At 40.0% G+C, this 10,088-nt stretch overlaps 1 pseudogene; it reads left to right on the forward strand.

Annotated features, from left to right (window-relative positions):
* The first annotated feature begins 400 nt into the window (after nt 1–400).
* On the forward strand, nt 401–6,816 carry LOC119923761 (annotated as a pseudogene).
* Nucleotides 6,817–10,088: the final 3,272 nt, after the last annotated feature.

Below are 10,088 nucleotides of genomic sequence, written 5' to 3' on the forward strand. Positions count from 1 at the left end.
GGGTAGCTGTGATTATTTAATCCTCTGGCATGCTTTGTCCTGTCCTATGAAGTTGATAGGATATAATGTGGTGGGAAAAATGAGGGATCAATAAAGATAAAAATTATTAGCAAGTGAAGATAAAATGAAACACTTTCTTATCATTCCTTTGCAGAATTTGTAGTATTGGCTAACTTCACCACTTCTCCAATCTCCTGAACTTGCTTCTACCCAAAGAGAACTTATTCCACAGTCAACTGTTTGATCCAGGACTAAACAAGGTACCTAACCTCATGGTGACAAATGCTTGTAGCAAGACCTGGACTCTGAAAACATTGCTACTGATTTTTTTTCCTGAAAGATAAGACACACTTGGGGCCCAGATATTTCTGTACTTACGCTTTAAAAAAAATGAACACGAATGAAAGAAGGCAATCAGTCAAATGTGACTGAATTCATTCTTTTGGGTTTCTAGAATCTTCATTTCAGATCTACCTGTTTATGGTTTTCCTTGTCATATACCTAATAGCCTTGATAGGAAACTTGCTCTTAGTGTTGGTTTCCTCAATGGACTCTGCCCTTCAAACCCCCATGTACTTTTTCCTCAGAAGTCTGTCCCTAATGAATATAGGCTACACTACTTTCATCATCCCCAAAATGATCGTCAGTTTCTTGTCCAAGAGTGAAAGTATTTCCTTTGGTGGCTGTGCAGCCCAGATGTATTTCTCCTTCTTTTTTGGACCCTCAGAATGTTGGATCCTGACAACGATGGCTTATGACAGACATGCAGCCATCTGTGACCCATTCCGCTATTCTCTCATTATGAACCAGAAGCTCTGTCTCCAGTTGGCCCTGGCTTCCTGGCTATCAGGGATTCCCGTGGCAACAGAAAAGACTACAATGCTGTTGCCGACTTGTACTTCCCAAGCACTTAGTACAATGCTCTGCACACAGTAAGGGCTCAATAAACACGATTGAATAAATGAATGCATGATGTTTACATTGCCCTTCTGTGGGCCTAATCTAATTGACCATTTTTTCTGTGATAGCCCTCCTCTCCTAGAACTAGTGTGCACAGACACCTTCGCATTTGTGGTGTATGGTGTCACTGCGACCATGGCTTTTCTGATGTTCCCCTTTGGAGTGATCATTGTATCTTATGTCCACATCCTCGTCACAATCCTGAAGATGTCCTCTGACAAGGGCCATCGCAAAGCCTTCTCCAACTGTTCATCCCACCTCATTGTGGTCTCGCTGTTCTTTGGGGCTGAGAGTTTGACCTATTTCCGAGTCAAATTCTCCTACACTCCTGAGAGCAAGAAGCTGCTTTCTAATAATAATAATAATAATAATAATAATAATAATGGTATTTGGTAAGCTCTTACTATGTGCAAAGTACTGTTCTAAGCTCTAGGGAGGTTACAAGATGATCAGGTTGTCCCACGGCGGGGCTCACAGTCTTAATCTCCATTTTACAGATGAGGTAACTGAGGCACAAAGAAGTGAAGTGACTTGCCCAAAGTCACACAGCTGACAGTTGGCAGAGCTGAGATTTGAACCCATGACCTGTGACTCCAAAGCCCGTGCTCTTTCCACTGAGCCATGCTGCTGCTTCTTTCTCTCTCCTATACAGTCTTCACTCCCATGCTAAATCCTCTGATCTACAGTCTGAAGAATGAAGAGGTGAATGGTGCCCTGAAGAGAATTCTGGGTAAAAAAGATATTTTCCCAGGGTTTGGGAAGCTGATTTTTAAAGGTGACGTTTTTTGTTAAGGTATCTAAGAGTCACTGGCTTCGCTTATTCACCTAGCATATTACCATCTTCATTATTTGCTGAGGGCTTGAAACAATAATGATAATAATAATAATAATAATAATAATATTTTTAAGTGCTTACTATGTAGGCATTGTTCTAAGCACAGGGGTGGTTCAAGGTAACCAGGTTGTCACACGTGGGACTCAAGGTCTTAATACCCATTTTAAAGATGACTGAACAGAGGCACAGAGAAGTTAAGTGACCTGCCCAATGTCACACAGCTGACAAGTGGCAGAGCCGGGATTAGAACCCGCAACCTCTGACTCAGAAGCCTGTGCTCTTTCCACTGAGCCATGCTGCTTCTCTAAGATCCCATGGAAGAGTAAATCTGTTTTCAGAGTTATGATGGCCAACACCTGTACAAACTCAGAAGGTAGAAGGCTAGCAAGAGATGAAATGCTGAGACAAGGACACCTGCAAAATTGGGCATTTTCTCAATCAATTAATAGTATTTATTGAGGGCTAATGTACACAGAACATGAGGCCAAAATTTTGGAGAATTAAAAAATTAATGAAATGTCCCAATGCTCTATTGATTTATTTAAAAAGTATGGAGAAAGGATCAGAAAAGTATGCTTTAGGAGTTCCTGGGATCTGAAGATTGGGTTGATTATTCATCCATCAGTCAAGTTCCTCTGCTCTTGATCCACCCCTGCTACTAGCACCCCTACCATCATTTGCATTTAAACAGATGCTGTCATGTCCTAAAATCCAATGACCAGGCCTCATTTTTGAAGCAAAGCCGTAAGTGAAGTGATATCTAATAATTGTCAGCACCCAACAAAGCTCAAAACAGGTACTCGTCTCATTCCAAAAGAAAAAAAAATCAATCCCTTTGAATAGAAACACCTAGGGATTAACTGTTTATTCAGTTCTTTTTATCAATCATTTTAAATGGCATTTAAGTGTTTATTATGAGCTAGGCATTATACTAGGCACTGAGGCATACACAGGCTATTCAAATTGGCCACAGTCCATGTTCCACGTGAGGCTTACAGTCTTAAACCCCATTTCACAGACATGGTAACTGAAGCACAGAGAAGTGAAAGTGACTTTCCCAAGGTCACACTGCAGACAATTGGCAGAGATAGGATTAGAACCCAGATCCTTCTGACTTCCAGGCTCATGGGCTATCAACTAGGTCACACTGCCTTTCAAATCACTTTATTAGACCAGGTTATGCTTATCACGGTTTGGTTGAGGTTATCAAATGGTATATTGAAATGTGGCTGCTTGGCAGAGAGATCTCAGTGTTCGTAGGCAGGTGTCTGTCCTGGGCAATGGTTGTTGGTCCGTACCCATCTGTAACCTCTCAGTGGAGAGAACTCAGCATCATTGGGCTGTTCTCTGTCCTGAAAGATATCAGATGATATGCGCCAGTTTGAGGCTACTTGGAGGAGCGTTACTAAGGAGTCACTAAAAAAATCCATGAGTTAAAAGGTATTTCTGAAGCCTGGTGTTCCAAGCTGAAAAGATTTTAATTGATATTGCCATCCACTCAAATTAAAACTATTTACTAAGAAAGTGAAACAACCAAAAGCCACTTATGTAAAAAGGAACCTAACCCTGACATATGGTCAGTTAATAAAATATTAAAAAGTAGGACTAAAGGGGAAGGCACCAAAGAGAGACAAGAGAAAGCATGAATGTAAGAAAGAAAACACAAGCTAGTTGTTCAGGAGATTGAAACAGACTTTGCTGGGGACCAGGTACAAAATTGTTTGGAAAATGAGTGACATTGCCAGAAAATCAAGCTTAGACTTTGTCCATCCTCACTGTTTTGAATATTCCCAAGCATGTAGTACAGTACTTCGCAAACAGAAAGTGCTTAACAAATATTTCTTTAAAAAATCAGAAAGAATCCTTGTAACTGAATAATCTTAATAGGGGACAAAATATCTAGTGAATGACCAATTATTCAAGGTGGATTCAGTGTAGCAGGTTTTCAAATTATCAACTGCAACATGCACCTTCCCGTCAACTTAGGCCCTTGTTGCAACCTGAGAAATCTGAAGCAGTACCTCCCCATACTCCATTGCTGAGTTGCCTAACCTCAGTTTGGTATTGTCAATTATTTTTAACTACCTGTGCTACTGCTCAATCTAGAGCACACTAATTTTCACTTCTTTGATTAAACCTGAAAGTATTTGAGAAAAGCCCCATCCACATTTGAATCTGTTCCATTTTGGTTGACACCACTGATTGATGTTGACATTAAGGATTATGACTAATCAATGTAATCATTCATTCAATCATATTAATTGAGTAGTTACTGTGTACAGAGCACTGTACTAAGCACTTGGAAACTACAATTCAGCAATAGAGACAATCGCTGCCCACATCAGGCTTATGGTCTAGCAGGGGGGAGACAGACATCAAAACAAGTAAACAGGCATCAATATAAATTAATAGAATTATAGATATGTATATATATATATATATATATATATATATATATATATACACATCAAAACAAGTCATGATCAGTATACCATGTTTAAAGATACAAGCATCGTCACTTCTCAGAATTCAACCCTAAAAGAGAATAAAGAAGGAATTACCTTCACTGGCCTAGAGGGGAGAATTTTCTTTGATTCAGGTGAACAGAAAACACCGATTTCAGGGCTGGGTGTGAGGTATTGTTTAACTTTTATCCCTTAATAGGAATAATTTATTATTATTAATAATAGTATTTGTTAAGCATTTACTATGTGCCAAGTACTGTTCTAAGGGCTGGGGTAGAAACAAGGTGGGACACAGTCCCTGTGCCATATTGTACTCGCACTTTTAATCTCCACTTTTTACAGATGAGATAACTGAGGCTGAGGGAAGTTAAGTAACTTGCCCATAAGTAACCTGCCCAAGGTCACACAGCTGACACATGATGGAGTGAGATTAGAATTCATGATCTTCTGACTCCCAGACACGTATTCTATCCATTACTCCATGCTGCTTCTCATACTTGCTTGCTGTTTTGACTTGAGAACCAAACCTGTTAATTAGAAAGGCACACTGAAACCTTTGTGATTATAAATGTTTAGCTACAGAACTCACTCCTGCAAACATTGTAATTTGAGTATTAATGTTGATTTCTGTATTTTTTTTCCTGTAAAAATTTGAATACCAAAATCAATCAATGGTTTTTCTTGAACAGCTCCTACGTGCACAGCACTATACTAAACATTTGGGAAAGTACAATTCAATAGAATTGGTAGATAATCCCTGCCCACAAGGATCTTGCAATCTGCATGAAAGTCAGTCTGTCTTTAATCAATTTAAGTTAAGTACTGAATGACCAGCTAATATTGAATATAATAATCAGAAATAGATCTTCCACCATCCCAATCTAGTTTTCAGCATTTTTTTTCACTGTCACCAAATATTTGAAAAGAAGAAAGTAAGAATATCATAAGAACCCCCACCAAGGATTCAGTTTTGTAATCTATATGTTATTTCTAGTGTGGATACAATGAAGAATTCCAGCATTTATCTACCTAGTTTAAATTCAGCCAAAATTTAGATGACACTTTCCCTTTAGATAAGCAGACTTTGGAGACAAGGCTTTTGAAAAATCAAACCTCCTAAAAGCTCAGACAAACACATTTTACACCTTATTCCCAGTGTGCACAATTAAAAATTTAACGATTTTGCAATATCCTCAAAGTGTAAAATAAAATAATTATCTCACTGGCATGACATCCTATTGAAGCTTTCCATATTTCTATAAAGAAAGATAAACAAAAGAATAATGAGCTATCCCATTGCTTCCTTTGGTGTAAGCAATGGCCTAGGGACCACCTCTCAGGGGTCACCCCAAAACTTCTAAAAGACCTTATCACCCAGAACCTGAGCATTTCAAATCAACCAGGAATATAAAAACATCATAAGAACCCCCACCAAGGATTTAGTTTTATAATTTACAGGGTATGTCTAACACGAATACAATGAGAAATTCTGAGAGTTATCTACCTGTCAAATTCAGGCAGCAAGTTAGATGATATTTTCCTTTTAGGTGAGCAGACTTTGAAAGAAAGTCTTTTGAAAAATCCAAATCCCAAAAAGTTCAGGCAAGCATATTTTACACATTACTCCCAATGTGCACAATTCAAAATTCAATGATTTTACATTTTTAAATTGTAGAAAACTGAAGTATCCCATGGGCATGATGTACCCTAATCAAGCTTTTCATATTTCTATTAAGAAAGGTAAGCAAAAGAATAGTTATCCCATTGCTTCTTTCATTATAAGCAATGACCTGGGGACCACCTCTCAGGGGTTACCCCAAAATTTCAAAGAGGTCTTATCATCCAGAACTTGAGTCTTTCAAATCAACCAGGAAAGAACAATCCTCCTTCAAAAGTCAGGCAAATTTCTCAATAAAGCATTCATGATTTACTATTAAATAGTGTAGTAAGGACAGCCGGCTAGGTAACAGCAGATTTGACTTCTAATCTTGGATCTCTCACTTCCCATTTTTTCCCTTTCCTGTTTATGAAAGGAGCATGACTACTTCTTTAGCTCTTTTATCTCACAGGGATGTTGGAAGGATGGATGAGACAATACTAGTACACTCCTCTAGACTTTAAGCACTTTGTGGGCAGGGGGAAAGCCTACCTAATCTATTATGCTGTGCTCTTCCACGTGCTCAGTAGAGTTCTCTGCACACAGTAAGCACTCAATAAATACAAATGACTGCTTAGCAGCAGTGTTTGGTGAACACCATCTTTGCACAATGCACTGTTGTATTCACTCATTCATTTAGATCATTCAATCATAGTTATTGAGTGCTTACTATGTGCACAGCACTGTACTAAACACTTGGAAAGTACAATTCAGAAATACAAGAAAATACAGTTGTATGTACGGTATGTGGAATTATCTAGGAAAGATAAAATGTGGTTCAAACTAGTGAGGAATGTGTAGGTCCAGTAGAGAAGCATGAACCTCTTACAGCACTAGATAAGAGGAGCCAGGTGTTTAAAATAACCATAAACAACCTACAGGAATGCACGAGATTATAACCAAATCTGAAGGTAGTTGAATGGAAAGTGTAAGAAGGTGTATTGTGGGAAGAGCCCATGGATTTGAAGAGCTTGAAGAAGTGGCAGAAGTCTGGTTTGGGAAAAAAAAATGTTACTTGATGGGCAAGTAAAGTGGGGTGGAACAGTGAACAGGTTTTCTTGAGTTGGGTGGAGGAAATGACTTATAATGACATCATTTGGCAGAGAGCCGTGAAGTTCACACTCAAAAGACTTCATCTGATATTAATGGTCATAAGTGACTCTGCAAATTTCCAAGGAATGGAGTGCCACCATCCAATATGTTGATGAGAAGTGACTTGGTGTTCGGTGTAATAAATAAAAACAGCTAAACTTTTCAAAGAAACAGAAATGGTTGTCAAACAATACACAGTTTTGGAATGGAGTCTCAAGATAGACTTGGGCTTTTGTTTTCTTCTTCCCTTTCCTTTTACTCAAGCTATTCAAAAATGTAATCTGAAATTGAAATAAAAGAAAATATCAGAGACAATGATATATCTTTGTCAGGGAAAGAGTAAGACTCTAGGAAGTTAAAATGGTTTTCTTGGTTCCCTGCTTTTCATTCATTCAGTCATATTTATTGAGTGATTACTGTATGCATAGCACTGTATTAAGTGCTTAGAAAGTACAATTCGGCAACAGATAGAGACAATCCCTACCCAACAACGGGCTCACAGTCTAAAAGGGGGAGACAGACAACAAAGCAAAACAAGTAGACAGGCATCAGTAGCATCAAAATGGTCAGTTAGAGCTGGGAAGTTCGGCCTCTACTTTGGATTTTTCAAACAAACACAAAGGACCAATGCAAACACCAAGTCCGGCTCCTTTCCTTGATGGTCTGGAGAGAAATGAGAGGGGACGGAGAATGAAATGACAATGGAATACTGAATGGGAGGAAAGTTTTGTTCCGATCAGTCTCGGCCAGCGCTGAAGCATGAGAGACATGGTCCTGGTCGGCTTGATCTTCCTCCTAATGGGTGGTGTACTCTCTAAGTCGCTCATCTTCTGAAAGGATTTGGCTGTGTAGGAGCAAGAGTCGTTGTCGACCTGGCTGCCTCTTCGACTAATGACCCCATAGACGCCAGAGTCCAGGATGCTGAAACTTTTGCACAATGAAATGGAGCTCCTTCTGCTGCTGCAGGCAGAACTTAGGTGTTCCAGCTTGGAAATTGTTTTGTCCAGTTGAGCGATGAGATCGCCGTGGGTGGAGGTGTAGAGTTGGGATTTCAAGTGCTCCAGCTTGTCGACGGGTAACGTTTTCCATACTCTGCTGGGAAGAATGAAGTTCTGGAAGAGCCAGAAGACTTGGGCGTTGAGGCCCCAGAAGCCTCCCCTGAGCAGGTGTTCCACGCACTGCTCCACAGGCAGCAATGACAAATGTGACATTTTCTCAGTTGTGCGCAGGCAGAAGCACTTATTTCTGTGGATGGCCACGTCTTGAATATCTTTGACTTCAGTTCACAGCAGAACGTGGACACTCTAAGGCACGAAGATGTAAATACCCATATCGGACCAGGTCATCACACAGTGCTCACTCAATTACTAACCAAAACCTACTATAGTGTCCCCAGATTAAACAGCATCTGCCCAAACCCAGAAGGAAGGAGTGAAGCTCTGCACCAAGAGGTAGAACTCTCAGGTTTGGGTTCAACTACTTTTCTCTTCCCAGGATCAAGCCAAGGTTAATGGTGGATGTTGAAAGAAAGAGCCTCTTTCTTTGGGAGAATGTGGAGGGGCTGGCACACAGGTGATCTTACCTCTCCTTCACAGCATTCTGGCAAGCACTGCCGGGGCAGGAGAGCAACTGAGATGCAGACAGGTAATTACATGTCTTATCCAAGGTTACACTGCAAGTCAAAAGCATGTTTGGGCCTCTGACAGTAGGTGGGGAAAGGAGGCCTCAGTCCTTAATGGGGTACTGGAACAATTCCTCCTCTCCCATCCCCGTAATTCTTTTGATAGCATCTATCTTTCAAGTCACTTCCAAAAGAAGAAAGGAAATGTACAGAAGGATTTCCAGGTTTCTGAGAAGGAGAAGACCAATACTTTTCTTTTTGGAATCTGTTTCACAGGGCTAAAATCATAGCTCTACTTTCATAAGAATGGGACTTGAAAGACAAAAGGTGACAAGGAAGAGGGGGTGGATTTGTAACTATATGGTCACAGGAAGGTTGGAGGAAGAGGAGGAGCAGAGAAACAAGAAATCAATTTGGGGATCTTCCATGTTGCTAAGAAGCATATTGTGTGTTTGTGTGTGTGTATGTGTGTGTGTGTGTTTGTGTGAGATAGATAGGGAGAGAGAGAGAGAGAGAGAGAGAGAGAGAGAGAGAGAGAGAGAGAGAACCCATAACCCTGCCATTGTTAGGCACATGAGCACCAGGCATAGTGCATGTTTGTAAGTGTGTTTGTATACAGGTAGATTGCTGTATGTGATATGGGGGGGGGATGTGTGAGAGAGAGCGAGAGAGAAGAGAGAGAGAGAGAGAGAGAGAGAGAGAGAGAGGGAGATGGGAAGTTGAGAAGATTTCTATGTGGGAGTCATGCATTGGGGTGTTTTGTTCCTTGCAGACAAGCTGTGATTAATTATTTAATTAAATTAAATTCCATTGTTTCAAAAATGAAGATGATAGGATGTAGTACGGTGGGAAAAAACTGTGGATTTAATAATGATAAACAGTAGTAGCAAGTGTTGATAAAATGAAACACTTTTGGCTCATTCCTTTGCAGAATTTGTATTATTGGCTACCATCACCACTTCCCCAGTTTCCTGAACTTGCTTCTACCCAAAGAGAACCTAGGTATCATATATTCCACAATCACTACCTTGTTCAATCAAGGACCATACAAACTACTCAAGTTCATCCTGAGAAATGTCTGTAGGGAAGCCCTGGACTCTGAAAGTGTTGGTACTGATTTTTTTTCCTGAATAGAGAAAACACATTTTGGGCCCAGTTATTCCTGTACTTATATTTCCAGTAAAAGTACCATACGAATGAAGGAAGGCAATCAGTCACATGTGACTGAATTCATTCTTTTGGGTTTTTCTAGCCTCCCTGAATTTCAGGTCATTCTGTTTATGATTTTTCTTGTGATATACCCAATAGCCATTATCAGAAACTCCCTCTTAGTGTTGGTCTCCACTGTGGACCCTGCCCTTTAAACTCCTGTGTACTTTTTCCTCAGGAGTCTGTCCATTGTGAATATTGGTTACACCACTGTCATCGACCACAAAATGCTCACCAATTTCCTGTCTA

The sequence above is a fragment of the Tachyglossus aculeatus genome, unplaced genomic scaffold (genome assembly GCF_015852505.1).
Source record: "Tachyglossus aculeatus isolate mTacAcu1 unplaced genomic scaffold, mTacAcu1.pri scaffold_242_arrow_ctg1, whole genome shotgun sequence".
NCBI lineage: Eukaryota > Metazoa > Chordata > Mammalia > Monotremata > Tachyglossidae > Tachyglossus > Tachyglossus aculeatus.